The sequence below is a fragment of the Peromyscus leucopus genome, chromosome 3, assembly GCF_004664715.2.
Source record: "Peromyscus leucopus breed LL Stock chromosome 3, UCI_PerLeu_2.1, whole genome shotgun sequence".
NCBI lineage: Eukaryota > Metazoa > Chordata > Mammalia > Rodentia > Cricetidae > Peromyscus > Peromyscus leucopus.
Genome location: NC_051065.1, coordinates 112,597,835 through 112,612,385, shown reverse-complemented (window position 1 = coordinate 112,612,385; position 14,551 = coordinate 112,597,835). Strand labels below are relative to the sequence as shown.

At 39.1% G+C, this 14,551-nt stretch overlaps 1 protein-coding gene and 1 pseudogene across 3 annotated transcripts in view; one reads left to right on the top strand and one right to left on the bottom strand.

The window, feature by feature from the left end:
- The window catches only part of Tafa1 (TAFA chemokine like family member 1), a 517,733-nt gene that overhangs the window by 77,375 nt on the left and 425,807 nt on the right, over positions 1–14,551 (bottom strand). The window lies entirely within an intron of this gene.
- On the top strand, positions 5,331–5,431 carry LOC114682162 (annotated as a pseudogene).

Genomic DNA, 14,551 nt, shown 5'->3' with positions numbered 1-14,551 from the left:
TGAATATTTGACCATGAAGTCATCTTTTTTTTCTTTTTTTCTTTTATTTTATTTTACAATACCATTCAGTTCTACATATCAGCCACGGGGTCCCCTATTCTCCCCCTCCCACCCCCTCCCCTTACCCCCAGCCTACCCCCATTGCCACCTCCTCCAGGGCAAATCCTCCCCCGAGGACTGCAATCAACCTGGTAGACTCAGTCCAGGCAGGACCAGTCCCTTCCTCCCAGACTGAGCCAAGTGTCCCTGCATAAGCTCCAGGTTCCATGAAGTCATCTTAAGCCACAATTAAAACCCGATATTAGTCCTGTGAAATTGCTTATTATACTTCTCTATTTTCAGATATGTAGGAAGTGATGTGGATTTGTGTGTGTGTGTGTGTGTGTGTGTGTGTGTGTGTGTGTGTGTATGTGTTGAAGTTTTGTTTTGTTTTTGAGTGAAAACCTCACAATCTTCCTACTCCAGCTTCCCAAGTGTTGGTATATGTTGCTACATCTGGCTGAGACACAATAGTTAAGGCATTTAAACATGAATTCTTCATATTTCCCAATTCTCAGGTTCCAAGCTCCTATTTCTCAATTTCTGAGACAAATGGGTGAAGTTTCAGGCATGTTTCTCAGTAAGTTGAATGGCTGCTGGTTTCTGAAGACTGGAGCCCTCTTCATCTGAACAGCTTAAGATCAAGCCCCTTAAAATGAGACCCCAGCATTGAAAACATGGTTCTGAAGGACAAGAACAGAAGCTTTTCACATCTCACCAGAGCAGGACTTTCAATCCCAATGCCCAGGGTAAGCACAAAGAACCAGAATGATTCTGACAAGGAGTTAGAACCTTAGGTCATAGGTTGAGCAGATCACATCTCAGCTGAGAGGAATTCTCCACACTTCTCAAAGTCAGTAGGAAAACAGCCATTCTGAGGGAAAAAAGCCACTCATGCAATAAGCAGAACTGTATCCCGAGAGTCACAGTTATCTTTTCCATTTTCATTGCTTCTCTCTTATGCTACTTTTTTTTTTTAAACCTGCACCCGAGACTATGTTCAAGTGATGATTTAATCTAGCTCACTTCATTATAGTCTCTCGTAGGTATGTTTGCGTGTCTGACCACTATCTAAATCTTCTTTTCAGGGAGAACAGAAATGGTTCGGAATGCAATTAAAGGGATAATTTCTGAAGACTTGTGAAACCAAGATAAAGAACCAGTGACATACTCATGGGACTATCACGGGATGGGTAGTCACTGTTCTCAGAGTCTACATTTAGCCACCTCATGCTGGTGGGTCTCCATCTTCTCCCCAGGGTCATGCCTTAATGAGCTTAATGGTTCCTTTCCTCTGACTACTCCTGAAGCTTCCAGTTGTGGAGCAAGCAGCAGCCAGTGAATGGCGCTTGCGTCTTCCTAAGAGTGGTTTGGCCAGTTTGCTGCAGTTTCCAGGAGTAGGGCATAAGTGTGGAAATCCACCCTTGAGTCAAGCTTCAGCTTCTCAAATAGTCAAATGTGACAAGACTGCCATATCACCACTGTGAGGCATCCAGGGAAAATGGTGAAAAGAGAGGCTCCTGTGATTTAGAAACTTCAATTTAATTACTTGAGCTTGTGAGCCTCTCTTTCCTTATTTATATAGGATTCCTATACCTGCTAATCACATTGTAATATTATAAAAAAAGCTACAGAAAGTGTCTATGAGATGACCTGGCACTTAAATTGTAGTGAAGACTTATGTATTGGCATTTTATTTACTAAAGGTGTTAGTTACACTGTCTTATAATACTGTTTAACACTAAACTCTGAGTGTCTCCACTTTTCTCATGGTGACCTCCATGAAGCCTTCTTTTATTCAGCTTTTTATCTATTGTACCATGTTCATGTTTCAGGTACCTTTAGGCCCTGAAAATATAATTACAAAAAAAGTTAAGAAAAAGTTGTGCTATCTGTAGGAATGATATTTGGGGGAAGGGTAGAGATAAAGGATAAGCAAAAAGACATATATGCCACTATAGATTTTGCTCAAGAAAACAAACACCAACTACAGCAACACTATTGGGTAGAATCACTAGATACAGGGCCTGAGTGAAGAAGGGAAGGCCACTCCAAAACCTGTTCTGAGCGGCTATCAAACCAGAAAGCTGAGGGCCCAAGACACGATATTTTCTTTGCATGGCCTACTTGATTGCATTCAGGCTACCATGGCAGGTCGATATGGACTCTTATTTGAGTGCACCATTCTACCATTGTCCAGTGTCACCAGAGAAGGAAGCAAACCAAACATCACTGTTACTGTCTGCTGGGCAGTTGTACTTTGGAAACAGTGTCGCCTCACAATAAGACTTCTTACAAAGAAATACTGACCATACAAACAGGTAGGTTGAATTATCTATCATTAACTCACATCAATATAGTGATGCATCACCATAATACCTTTTAATATTTCCTCTTCATCACCAGGAGAACCTTAAAACCATACTTCCTAGCATATTATGCTGTGTGTTTCTGGCTTAGATATGGCACATGGAAGCAGAGGAAGATGGAAGAGAAATAGTAGCCATCATTCTCCGGTGGGATTTTCTGGCAGACAATTCATTGCAGTAGCTGGTTGGAACACTAGAGAGTTCCTGAGTGGCTGAGATAATGGGCAGTGGCTTGCCTCCCCATCTGTGGGCTCTTCCCAATCAATCAGTCTGATCTTGAAAGCTATGGGGACCATCAACTCGGATGTGTTCACAATTACTTCAAGGTTTCTTGGGTGTGGGCTACGAACCATTTCCCTATTTGCCCTACCCTAGCCATCCTGTCAGATGTCTAACCATGACATTCATTTATTCCATATCTATCTTATCAGACTATCTAGAGTGGCTCCTATGCTACTATTTAAAGACAAACTGATGTACTATGCACCCCCTTCATCAGTCAAAGTAACCCATTAGTCAAATGGGTACTTTACCAAAAAGTTATTACCACTAATTGACTGGAAAATCCTAAGTGATTTCCAGGTAGTCAGCTGTTAACTGTTTCACACACATTTTACTCAGATAATTGCATGTAATTGAGAAACTAGTAAGGGGACAGTGTTTGGGTATTATGTATCCATGCTCCAACCAGAGTGAGTGTTCCCTTAATTACAGTACAACTCTGCAACCAGGGTGTCAATGTTAATACCATCATTTGATTCCAATCCACCCAGCTCTACTTGTGCATGGGTATTTAGTTCTAAATAATTTCATCCCATGTTGTGCCTTTGACCTACCATCATCATCAAGATACTAATTCTGTCAGCAAGGACTCCAGGCATACTTTTGAATTTCAGTCCTTACAGTGTCCCTACATGTGGTAGCAGCCTCTCTGTTTCCCAGATTAAAAAGACTAAAGCACAAAGACAGCTTAAGTAATTAATTCAAACAACTGCAGTTAGAAGAAAGCAGAACCAGATTTTGAATCCAAATTATCTTATACCAAAGCCAGTGGCCTGGCCAGCAGCAGAGTGGAGCTGTCCCTATCCCTGCTCCTGAGGACAGTCACTGTAACCTTTCCTGTCTTACTGGCTATCTCTCTTACTTTTCAAAAAAATGAAATGAGAGAGCCATTCTTGACTGTGAGCAATAAATGAGGCATAAATTATGCCTTTTCCATATTTTTTCCTCCCCTGTGACTTTGCAAGGAACTAACCGCTTTGACAAAGAGCCATTTGACATCTTGTGGAATTCAGTTTTTTACTACAAATGATGTAGCTATTGCTGAGTTGGCAGTCATTTTTAAGTTGAGCAGGCAACAAACATGTCTCTCTTAGAAACCAGATTCGAAGATAATAGAAGAATACTGATCATGTGGGCCTCAGGTTGGATACATTAACCAGGGAGGTAGCCTTATAAATCTCAACAGCATTGCCAAACCAGCTATGGATGTTAATAGGGGTCTGAAAGAGCACAAATACTGTAATTGAAATCCTCGGATAATCTCAAATCTTCATTTTACCCAATTGTTTCAGTGCCCTCTTGGGCAAACCTTGATAGGACTGGATAACAAGCAGTCCTGTGACTGATACGTGTTTCCTTTGCTCTTTCTTGCCCCAACAGAATCCACTTACAGGGATGCTCAGCTTGGTTGGGAGAAGCAGAACTGGGCAAGCAAAACCTCTTACCAAGGGGCTGAGGAGGAACTTGCCTCCTCTGTCACAAATACAAATACTGTCCACTCATCTTTTTGACATCTCCAAGTCAAATGTGTAACACACAGTCTCAGAGTCACAAGGTGGGACTGAAAGAAAAAGATGCTTTTTACATATCTTCTAACTGATACACCATTGATGTGCCACTTCCCGCCTAGTCTAGGGCTCAAGAATCACTGGTTTAGTTTGTACTATCATGGTATAAGCAAATTAAAAGCTTGGATTGATTATAAATCTGAAGTTAAAGGAAATCTTGAAACCTTATGTGTTTGTGTGTGGGTGTGTTTGTGTGTGGGTGTGTTTGTGTGTGGGTGTGTTGTGTGTGGGTGTATTGTGTGTGGGTGTATTGTATGTAGGAGTGTTTGTGTGTGGGTGTATTGTATGTGGGTGTGTTTGTGTGTGGGTGTGTTTGTGTGTGGGTGTGTTGTGTGTGGGTGTGTTGTGTGGGGGTGTATTGTGTGTGGGTGTGTTTGTGTGTGGGTATGTTGTGTGTGGTTGTGTTTGTGTGTGGGTGTGTTGCATGTGGGTGTGTTATGTGTGGCTGTGCTGTGTGTGGTTGTGTTTGTGTGTAGGTGTGTTGTGTGTGGCTCTGTTGTGTGTGGCTGTATTATGTGTGGCTGTATTGTGTGTGGATGTGTTGTGTGTGGGTGTGTTTGCATTGCTGTAATAAACAGTGCTGATGAGACAACTATAAGGATCTGAAGTTTACTTAAAAGTAAATGCAAGAAAAACTTGCATTAAAAGTTTAGAGTCCAGCTTATATCCTGCAAGAATCTTCTTCATGTATCCTTTGATGGGGAGGAATACTATGGTCTCAAGCCCACCCAAAATAAGAAAAGCAACATGGAGTCAAACAGTTATACAGCATTAATGTGTTGAAGGTGGGACCACATGACCTAATCATGGCCCACTAGGTCCCACCTTTCAGCACCTTGTACTGAAAATTGACTTGCTAGCACATGGATTGGGGGAGATTGATTATTTGGGGGAGGTTCGTATAAAACACAGCACCTCATTTCAGCTTGTTTTAGATAGAATGTATCAAGACCTCAGAAAACTGGCAATGGCTTGCAACACTGGAGGAAAATTCAAGCGTGACTGCATAATCATATCTTGCACATCATAACAGCAAGGAGTCTGTGTTATCGTTACTATTCAAAAGACACAGCTAGTTTTGGCAGTACAGTTATTAAAACTGGAATGATACAGAGATCAGCACGGCCTCTATATAAGGATGACAGCCAAATCTGTGAAGTGTTTCACATTTTTAGCTGGGAGTAGTGGGTCACTATTGTAACCCCAGCATATGGGAGGCTAGGTCAGAAGGATTACTCTGAATTTGAGGCCAGTGTGGACTGTTCAGTGAGTTCCAGGCCAGACTGTGCCTGGAAGACCCTATATAAAATCCTGTTTCAAAATTAAACAAACACAGGGGCTATTCATTAAGTCTTTACTAAAACACATGCACACACCATATACACATGCACCACACACACACAAACCACACCACACCACACACAGATAGCACACAACATATGCATACACCACATATACACTATACATACATATACCACATATACACCACACATTTTTACACACACACACCATCACCACCACTACCACCAATATCATCACACACACACATGCCCATACCATATACAAAAACATCATATACCTCCCACATACACTATACATATAAATACACACCCATATCACATACAAACACTACACTGCATACGCACATACCACCACCACACAAGACATAGACACACACACACACAGAGAGAGAGAGAGAGAGAGAGAGAGAGAGAGAGAGAGAGAGAGAGAAGAGAAAAGAGAGAGAGAGAGAGAGAGAGAGAGAGAAAGAAAGTATCCTAACTTTGGAATAATCACTTATAAAAATTCTGATTGACCAGACATTATTTCTGCTCCCACAAGGTTGATTCTAACTAGGTCTGACATTTTATCTCTGCATTATCCAATTTTGACAAAAATATTAATTCAGATAACCTGATAACCCTAAAAAAAAACCCTAAGTATCTAACCATAACGCTTGGGGGATGACTTCAAGTAAGACCCAATGTATTAAGGAATGTTTGGCCAAGACGTTAGGTTTCAAGAGTGTGGTTTTATCTCAATATTTCTAAAATGGGGATAGTGGAATTTACAATTTAGGCATTGCTATGTATCTATATATATAATTATATATGGATAACATGTATATATTACATCTATGATTATAGGCTATGAAAATAATCTTCAAATTTAAATGGCTTAAAACACAGGAGTCCGTAGTAGTTTAGTGAGGGTTTCTTCTCCTTTTCAATGCTTACTTTATGTGAATTCAAGCAACAGAAGGATGGGGCATTGATCTGGACCGTCACCAACTACTATGTTGCAGGACTAGTGTATATGGTCTCATTTTAGTAAATATGCTCTGTTAAACCCTAAAACATGTTACTTCACCCACACTTTGTGCAAGTTCTAGAATTCCAGGAAATATAAATCTGTACAATACAACTAGAAATACCGAGACTATTTGGCAGCTTGTTCAAGTACAAAGCCTTACATATTCAATAAAAGTCGATACTACCAGGTAAGCCATACAACAGAATCAGTCCCCAACAGATGGGCAGCTCCTAGTCTTTAATATACTTGTGGTAATCTTGACTTCTCTCCTTCTTCTTCAGTGTACCATCTTCTTCTTGCAGTAACTGATTGCCCAGCTTTTAGCTAGATGTACAGTTTCCTGGTAACAGATATTTTCTAGGTAAGTGGATTCATGAGACTGAAATAGGGCAGAATGAAAAGTAAGTGGAAACAATTGTCCTTAAGGGAAAAGTCATGCCCTCTGCCATCCTTCTTTTCCATTGGTTGAAATAGGAACCACATAGACAGAGGTAGAGTAGCCACCTTACCCAGGAGGCCTACAGTCCAAGTAGAATCCCATCAGTCTGCTCTAGGAATTATCTAGTTCTAGACTTCAACTTGAGATGGAAGTTTCTGGATGACTTATGCCACAGCTACTTGGGATTTTTTCTTTCACTTTCCCCTGTGAAGAACTGAATAGTGCTCAGAAAATTTACACAGAGCCTTCAACTCCCAGTAACTGAGGAGCTTGGGATGTAACTCAGTGACAGAGCATCTGCTGAGCATGTACAAGGCCCTAGGTTCATCCTCAGATCTTCAAAGAAACACCAGTGTATTGGTCTGCAAGAAATACAACATCAAGTTAGTCATGGATGAAGCTAAAAAAAAAAACTGGACATGTGCAGATGTGGAAGGTCTACAGTTCTGAGATTCTGTCTTCCTAACCTTTGATCATCAGCACATTGAGTATGGTTTCAGGCACAAGCTGCAATGATGATATTTTTCACAGAATTACCCCCTCCCCAATTATTTCTGTTTAGATCAAGATTAAATAACCCCTACAAAACCTTACTATCTCTTCATGCTTCCCTAACCTTGTCCCACAAAGTAAGCCATATAGATACCTCTAAGCTAACAAAAACCAAGTAGATTGAGAATAGAGAGCATCATGACTCACTTCCTGTGTCTGTCCTTCTGAAAGCTTCCTTCCACTCAAATACAATAAAGATTCTAAAGTTCTACATATTCAGGAAGAGAGGCATGAGAAAGTACATGGATCCGATATCTTAATAAATAAAATTGTATAAGATAGGGCAGGGAGGAAGGATGCTCATTGTCATACTTTATGTCTATCCTTCCCAATAGCAGATGTGGACTTCTATTTTCAAATAGGTCATACATTACAGTCCTCACAGGAAATTCCATTGCTTGGATTAAACACTCCCACCTCTGCCTGTGTTCTACAAGCCCTCTTACTTCATGAGTGAGACTTCTCAATGCATGGACCATGCCACTTTCTCCTGTCTCTGTGTGATAGGCAGAAATGGCTTCCTACTATTCTTCCGAATATCTCACATTCATCTTTGAAATGGGAACCTGTTTAATGTTGCTATCCACAGTACATTTTTACCAGTCATTCTCATCCATTTATTTTTTACTTTGAATATTTATTTTATATTGTGTGTGTGTGTGTGTGTGTGTGTGTGTGTGTGTGTGTGTGCACCTATCTCCATGCATATATTTGAAGAGGCCTGCAGAGGCTACCAGCATCAAATTCCTCTAGAGCTAGAGCTATAGGCATTTCTCACTTTCACTTAGAATGTGCCCTCTCTGTCCATGAAGTTTAAAAGACAGATCTCCAGCCAACTCTCTATCCCTTTGCCTATTATTATTTACCTTGTGATAATTTCATTATGTGAAATTATCTTAATTTGACATTTATATGCTTCTTGCATTCACATTTCTACTTTATTTCCATTAGGTTGCAAACTGAATACAAGCCTGGGATTTTTGTCTGTTTGCCTTATGTACATATGACTTCACTAAGTGTAACACCCAATATCAATCAGCAGGGCTTATTCCTACATCTCAATTGATACCGAGCTATAATTTTGTGAAAACCTCAAATACAAGGCACTGATTCAAGTCAAAATTCAACATGCAATGTGGAATGGGTTTATAGGGGACGAAGATGGAGTAGAAGAGGCAACACAAATCAACAGTCAGGGAAAGCTAGGGATGGGTCCAGAGAGAACACCAAACTGATTGAAAAATAGAACTCCCATTTGCGTGTCTACAGAACAGGCTAATCAAAACCATGTAAAGTGAAGCCTTTTGACAGAGCCTTCGAAGTGATTGCATTGCATGGCAAGTTGTTGGTATCAAGCCTGAAATGAAACAGTGGTTTTTACATTATGCTCCGGGAAGTGATACTTGCTAAAGAACTCCTTCAACTTTTTTTTCCTGGCATCTATTGATCATATCCATAGAAATTAAGAGGAGAAGGCAATTAAGTTTAAAATTTAATGGTGTTCTGCTGTTGTTAATTTACTGGCTGGCTTGATCAATGCGTCACCCTAGATAGAAATCTATGCACCCCCATGGGCTAGAAAATTCTATGATGCCCTTTTAGCTAAATTTATAACAATAACATGTAACCAGTGACTAAGTGGATACTGCATAAAGAGGCGAGAGAGTGACTCCAGGTGTCCACAAGAATTCAAGCCATATTTTAAAGGAGATCATTTAAATAGGAAAAAAAAAGCTTTTGGAATTGTATTTACTTTAGTACTTGTCAATTCTGGGATTCACCAAGTGTTCCATGAACCACATTCATCAGAAAAAAGTATGTTTTTCCTCCAAAAGAGTGCTAAAAAATATCTATGTGTCATGGACATTCATTTTGCTTGACAAACAATAACAAGAGGTTCACACATGTAATGATTTAGTCTGGAAAATGTTATTTAACATACAACACGTGTGGACTAGGAAGCTCCAAAGGCTTACTCACTTTACTCTGTGCCAATGGGCTTTCTTATGGTAAGACATAAGATAAAATTCCTGATAATTAGATATAAGTAACTAAAATACTCCTTCCTGAAATATCTACCTAGGATAGGTTATATATTGGTTAAATTTAACTTTTACTTCCTCTAAATTAACTGTAGACATATATTTATAACTACTTAAAGATATAGAAAAATATAAAGTAAGTTTAAGTGTTTTTCCCTATTTTTTTATATGTCATCCTATTCTGAATTTCCCAAAGGTCTTCAGAAATGTAACTTACAGTTACAAAATATATTCCATCTTATCAAAGATTTACCACTTACTGCTACTGCACAGAAAATGTTTCTTGCTTTCACATTCTTTCTGAAGTCCTGATAATTGCTCTAGGAGCAATTGATTTTCTCCAAAGGTGATAATGCGTTGTGCATGAACAGTCAAGAGCAAGCCCTGGAAAGCTGGGCAAGAAGTGAGAAGGGAACCAGAGATAAGCAGAGATAGACAGGGATAGAAGCATGCTGAGACATGGGACAGCATAGATAGAAGGAACCACTCCAAGGGAAGAAAGGCTTTTTGTCTCCATCTTGAGACCAGATTACTGTAACTGAAATCCATTTTCATTCCCACTGACATTAGGAGGAAGCTTGTGCTCTGTCTACCACTATAGTATCCACAAAATCCATGGTGGTTGTAGTTTTGGAAGGGCTACAGCAATCAACACTTCAATTGCTCTTCACATAGTCATCCACACTAAGCACATTAAGCACAGAGCAGATGATGGGAACAGCTAAAAAGCATTGTGTGAGATCTGTCTCTCTCTCTCTCTCTCTCTCTCTCTCTCTCTCTCTCTCTCTCTCTCTCTGTATATATATATATACAGTAAGCTGCATTATACTGGTAAATAGAATGTTATGTTTAAGGTGGATTAAAGCAGACTCTGGCAGTGAGAAGACCCTGCATTTCAAGTCCCCAGCATGTTTATTTGAAAGGTCCTTCCAACCTAGGCTGATCCCCCAATCCTGTGTCAGAAAGACAAACAGTAAAATGGCTACATCCCTGAGCAAGAAAACAAACTATTTCCAATAGAGGTTACTCTGTTTATCCCATGGTATAAAAATGTCAGAGAGAGGATCAGGAAATGGGGAGCTCTTAAATAGAAATTTTAGTAGGGAGTTCCTTCATAGGGAACTCTAACTGATAGCCTCAACCTCTCTGGTTGATTTTCCCGAATGTTTGCAAATCTCCAGTTTGGTGATGGTACCTTTGTTTGCTCTCTCAACCTGACTACTCCAGCCATCTCTGCCACAGGCCATGAACTCCTGATCTGTTGATGCTTTGTGATCCTTTTCTGCTTCTATCTGCTAATTGTTATTTGCTCATTAACTTTTGCTTACTACATACTTACTAGATGCACTCATTCAAAAATAGGTATGATGGATCCTTCTATGGACTTTATGGAGCATAAGTCCAGTGTAATTGGTTTGGGCTCTTTCAGAAGATTGGAGCTAAATTTTTTTACTCATATACCCTATACTGGACCTGAGGACGTGTCAATTTTTGTTTATATCTTGGGCTACAGAGAACTACTTAATTTGAGATGTGTTTCTTTTTAAAATACATGTTAACTTGTTTAAATTATATGATGATTGTAACTACTTAAAAAAAATTCTAGTATAGTGGTTATGCAGGTATGAGCCCCAGACCAGGAGCAGGAACTATTTCTGGGTAACTGCTGGGAATACACATTATTGGGCACTAGCCCAAGTCTATGTAATCAGAGACCCTGATAGGACCAGGATTGAGGGCAGCCATCCATGTCAAGAAGCTATTTCTGGACCTGTTGTCTTCTGTCAGACACATCTGAGTAAATATTTGTTCTGGTTTTGGTTCCACTGTGGGGAAGAACAGAAGGTGCTTTGGAGTCTTGAACATAGAGATGAGGGGCCTAATGTCACAGATGGGTACAGATGACCACCAAATGCAATACCCAAGACTATATCTCAACCACTTCTAGTAGGCTATTTATCATGTATCTATCAGCAACTACTTTGCTCTTTATTATGCTATCAGTCTGTTTGTTCTCTGGACATGACTGGTGGTATTAAAAAAATTCCTTTATTCATGGAATAGCCCATCCCAAGGAGTGAATGCCAAGAAGAAAGAGGAAAAGTGCTATCCTTGGCGACACCTCCCATGACAGAATAGAAGAGGTGGGCTATCAGACTTTGAGGATGGTAGGGGTTGCTTAAATGGTCCCTTCAAAGGCTGCCATAATGAGATTTGGTAACATAAACTTTGTCCCATTTTTTTTTAAATACTCCACAAACAAATTCTCAGCCAGATAGTTTTGTTGTTATAGAGAGAAGAGGTGACGTTTAAAAAGCCTCAGTCTTTATTTCTTACAGAGACCAAACACTAACAAACAAAAACAGAAAACTATCTTTATGCTCATTTGTTATGCTTTTTGGGGCATAGGGTTATACTAAAGCTACTCTCTCAGAAAGGATGCCAATTATGTATCTTTCTAGGCTTCCCTTCTGATCTGCCTATGTAACAAAGCAGGTGTCAATTACAGTACCAATCTGGACAAAGGAAAGAGTACTGAAAACACAATCAAGTTCAAGGGTAATGAGTGAAACACCTTAATTAAGTTTTCCTGAACTGCAGGTCTCTGTGAAGGTACATGAAGAGTTTGTCTCTATTTATGTATTGCTTTGATCTCACTGGGGATGATGTCGCTTCATGAGCATCTTAAAATGAGAATCATCTATGGGCAAATGGGGAGTTAGGGAAAAACAGAAATGAGATTTCTTTGTATCGATCTTATCACTCATTTCAAAGATGAGATAATACTTGCTATCAACTGCAAACACATTCATTCAACTCCCATAAAACCAGTATTAGTCCCATTTGATTTTGTGCTTGAACCAGGATTTAGTTATATTTATTCAATTCTCAGAGCTTGTATTTTGCAAAAATGAAAGATTCAAGTATGAAACATTGCTTACTCCCTGTCCATTAAAAGATCAAGTGAACGAAAATTACTTGCTTTCAGAATTAGTCCCTGAATAAAATTCTTTATTTCTTTCACTCTAAGATACATATTTTGAACTCAAAATCAAAGCAGAACCAGAATCTTTAATGCTTTTAAAATAATTTCATCTTCTTAACCTGCCCATTACTTTTCTTAGAAAAGAAAGTTGCGTGCCTGCTGAAAGGCCAGGATCTTTGTCCACGCAGTATGTGTGATGGTCTTGCTTTCTCTTAGCAAAGATGTTCATTTTCCCAGCTGCTGCACTGGATCACTGGGAATGGTCCTGAGCCTGAGTTTTGTTTTGTAAAGGCATAGCCATATTCAGGGGAAGCTTATGTTTCATGACCATAAAAAATGGTGAAAGAATGTCCTAGACCTTTGCCTAACAAGGAGGGCTATCACCACATTACCCACGGTGTGACTGTCTCTCAGTACCACACTTCTGTCTGCCCATCAGTGGCTCCTTCTCTCCTACAAAGACTGGTTCTTAAGACGTTACTCCACAAACCTCCAGAAAACAAATCTGTTTTCAGGGAATTTCCCAAGTTATTACTATACATAATGAAGTAACATTTAGGTTTCCCTTATTTTAAAGGAGTAGGTTATACAGGAAAGAAAGGAAGTAAAAACATCTCTACTCCACTCATACAAGATTGTAACTCAAGCTGTTCAACATAGCCTTCAGATGGTATTTTTCTCTGGAAAGCATCCAGAGATATTTTAACAGTCATCTCAACGTTATTGGTTTTTGAGAGTCTACAGACCCACTTTGGGACTCTACAGACTCTCTTAGAATCAGAATTCTGTGTCCTAACATTGGAAAGAGCACAAAAGTATCAATGAAACAAATAGCTGGTTCCTTGAGAAGATAACATGATTGACAAATTAATCAAAAGAAGGGAGAGAGAAGAGCCAAATTAATATAACTATAGACGAAAAGGAAACTGCCACACGTCCCAATGAAATCCAGAAAATCACAATGATACACTAAAAACTTCTATCTCCTTAATTTATAAAACCTAAAAGAAACAGATGAATTTCTAGTTGTATCTGACCTATCAAATTAAGCCAAGATGAGATCAACAAATTTAAAAAGTTATAATAAGCAATGAGATTATAGTAACTGAAAAAAATCTGGGTTTACTTTAAAATCCTATTTTGAATTTTGGTACTGGGTTGAACTGAGGATAATATATATGCTGGGTAAGTGCCATAACCACTGAGCCACACCCTTCTAGTCCTGAGCTAATTGCTTTGGAGAGATGATTTACCTTTCCCAAGTCCTTTCAGAGATTACACAACAGTGAACTATTAAGTAGACCTTGGGAAAAACAAGTTATAGTTTTGGCTTATTAACTACTAATTACTAACTCATAACATATGCTCTAGTTGTACAACAAAACCATATGGTTAAATGCTTCATATCTGCCTCTCCTAACCCACAAGCAAAGGTTAAACAATTTAGAAGCATGATCCCTGGGACAATGTCACCAGAACTACTTAAGATGTTAACAAAACATTGTAGGCATTTGTATTTCAGTGCTCTGTGCATTCTAAAACAGTCACAAACATGTAGATGTGGAAGCAGAGTGGTGGTGACCATGGGCTGAGTGACAATAGTAGTCAAAGTATGCACAATTTCAGTGAGATTTAAAGAATAAGTTCAAGAGATCTATTTTTATGATACCGCAACTGTGTTAATAGAATATATTGCATTTTTAAAAATCATTAACCAGTTGCTTTTTCACCTCTCTGAAATCATTAAATTTCTGAGGCTAATTAGCTACAATTAACTATTCTACCACATATACATATTCCCAAACAGCATGCTGTAGATGATAAATATGTGTAACTTTCGTCAATTAAAATAAATGAACACAAAGAAAACAGTTATAGATTCCCAGCTTTCATTTCAGCCTTCTGAGTCTTGAATCAACATCAGGATATAGCTTTTAGGTAAACATTCTTGAGGTTACCGC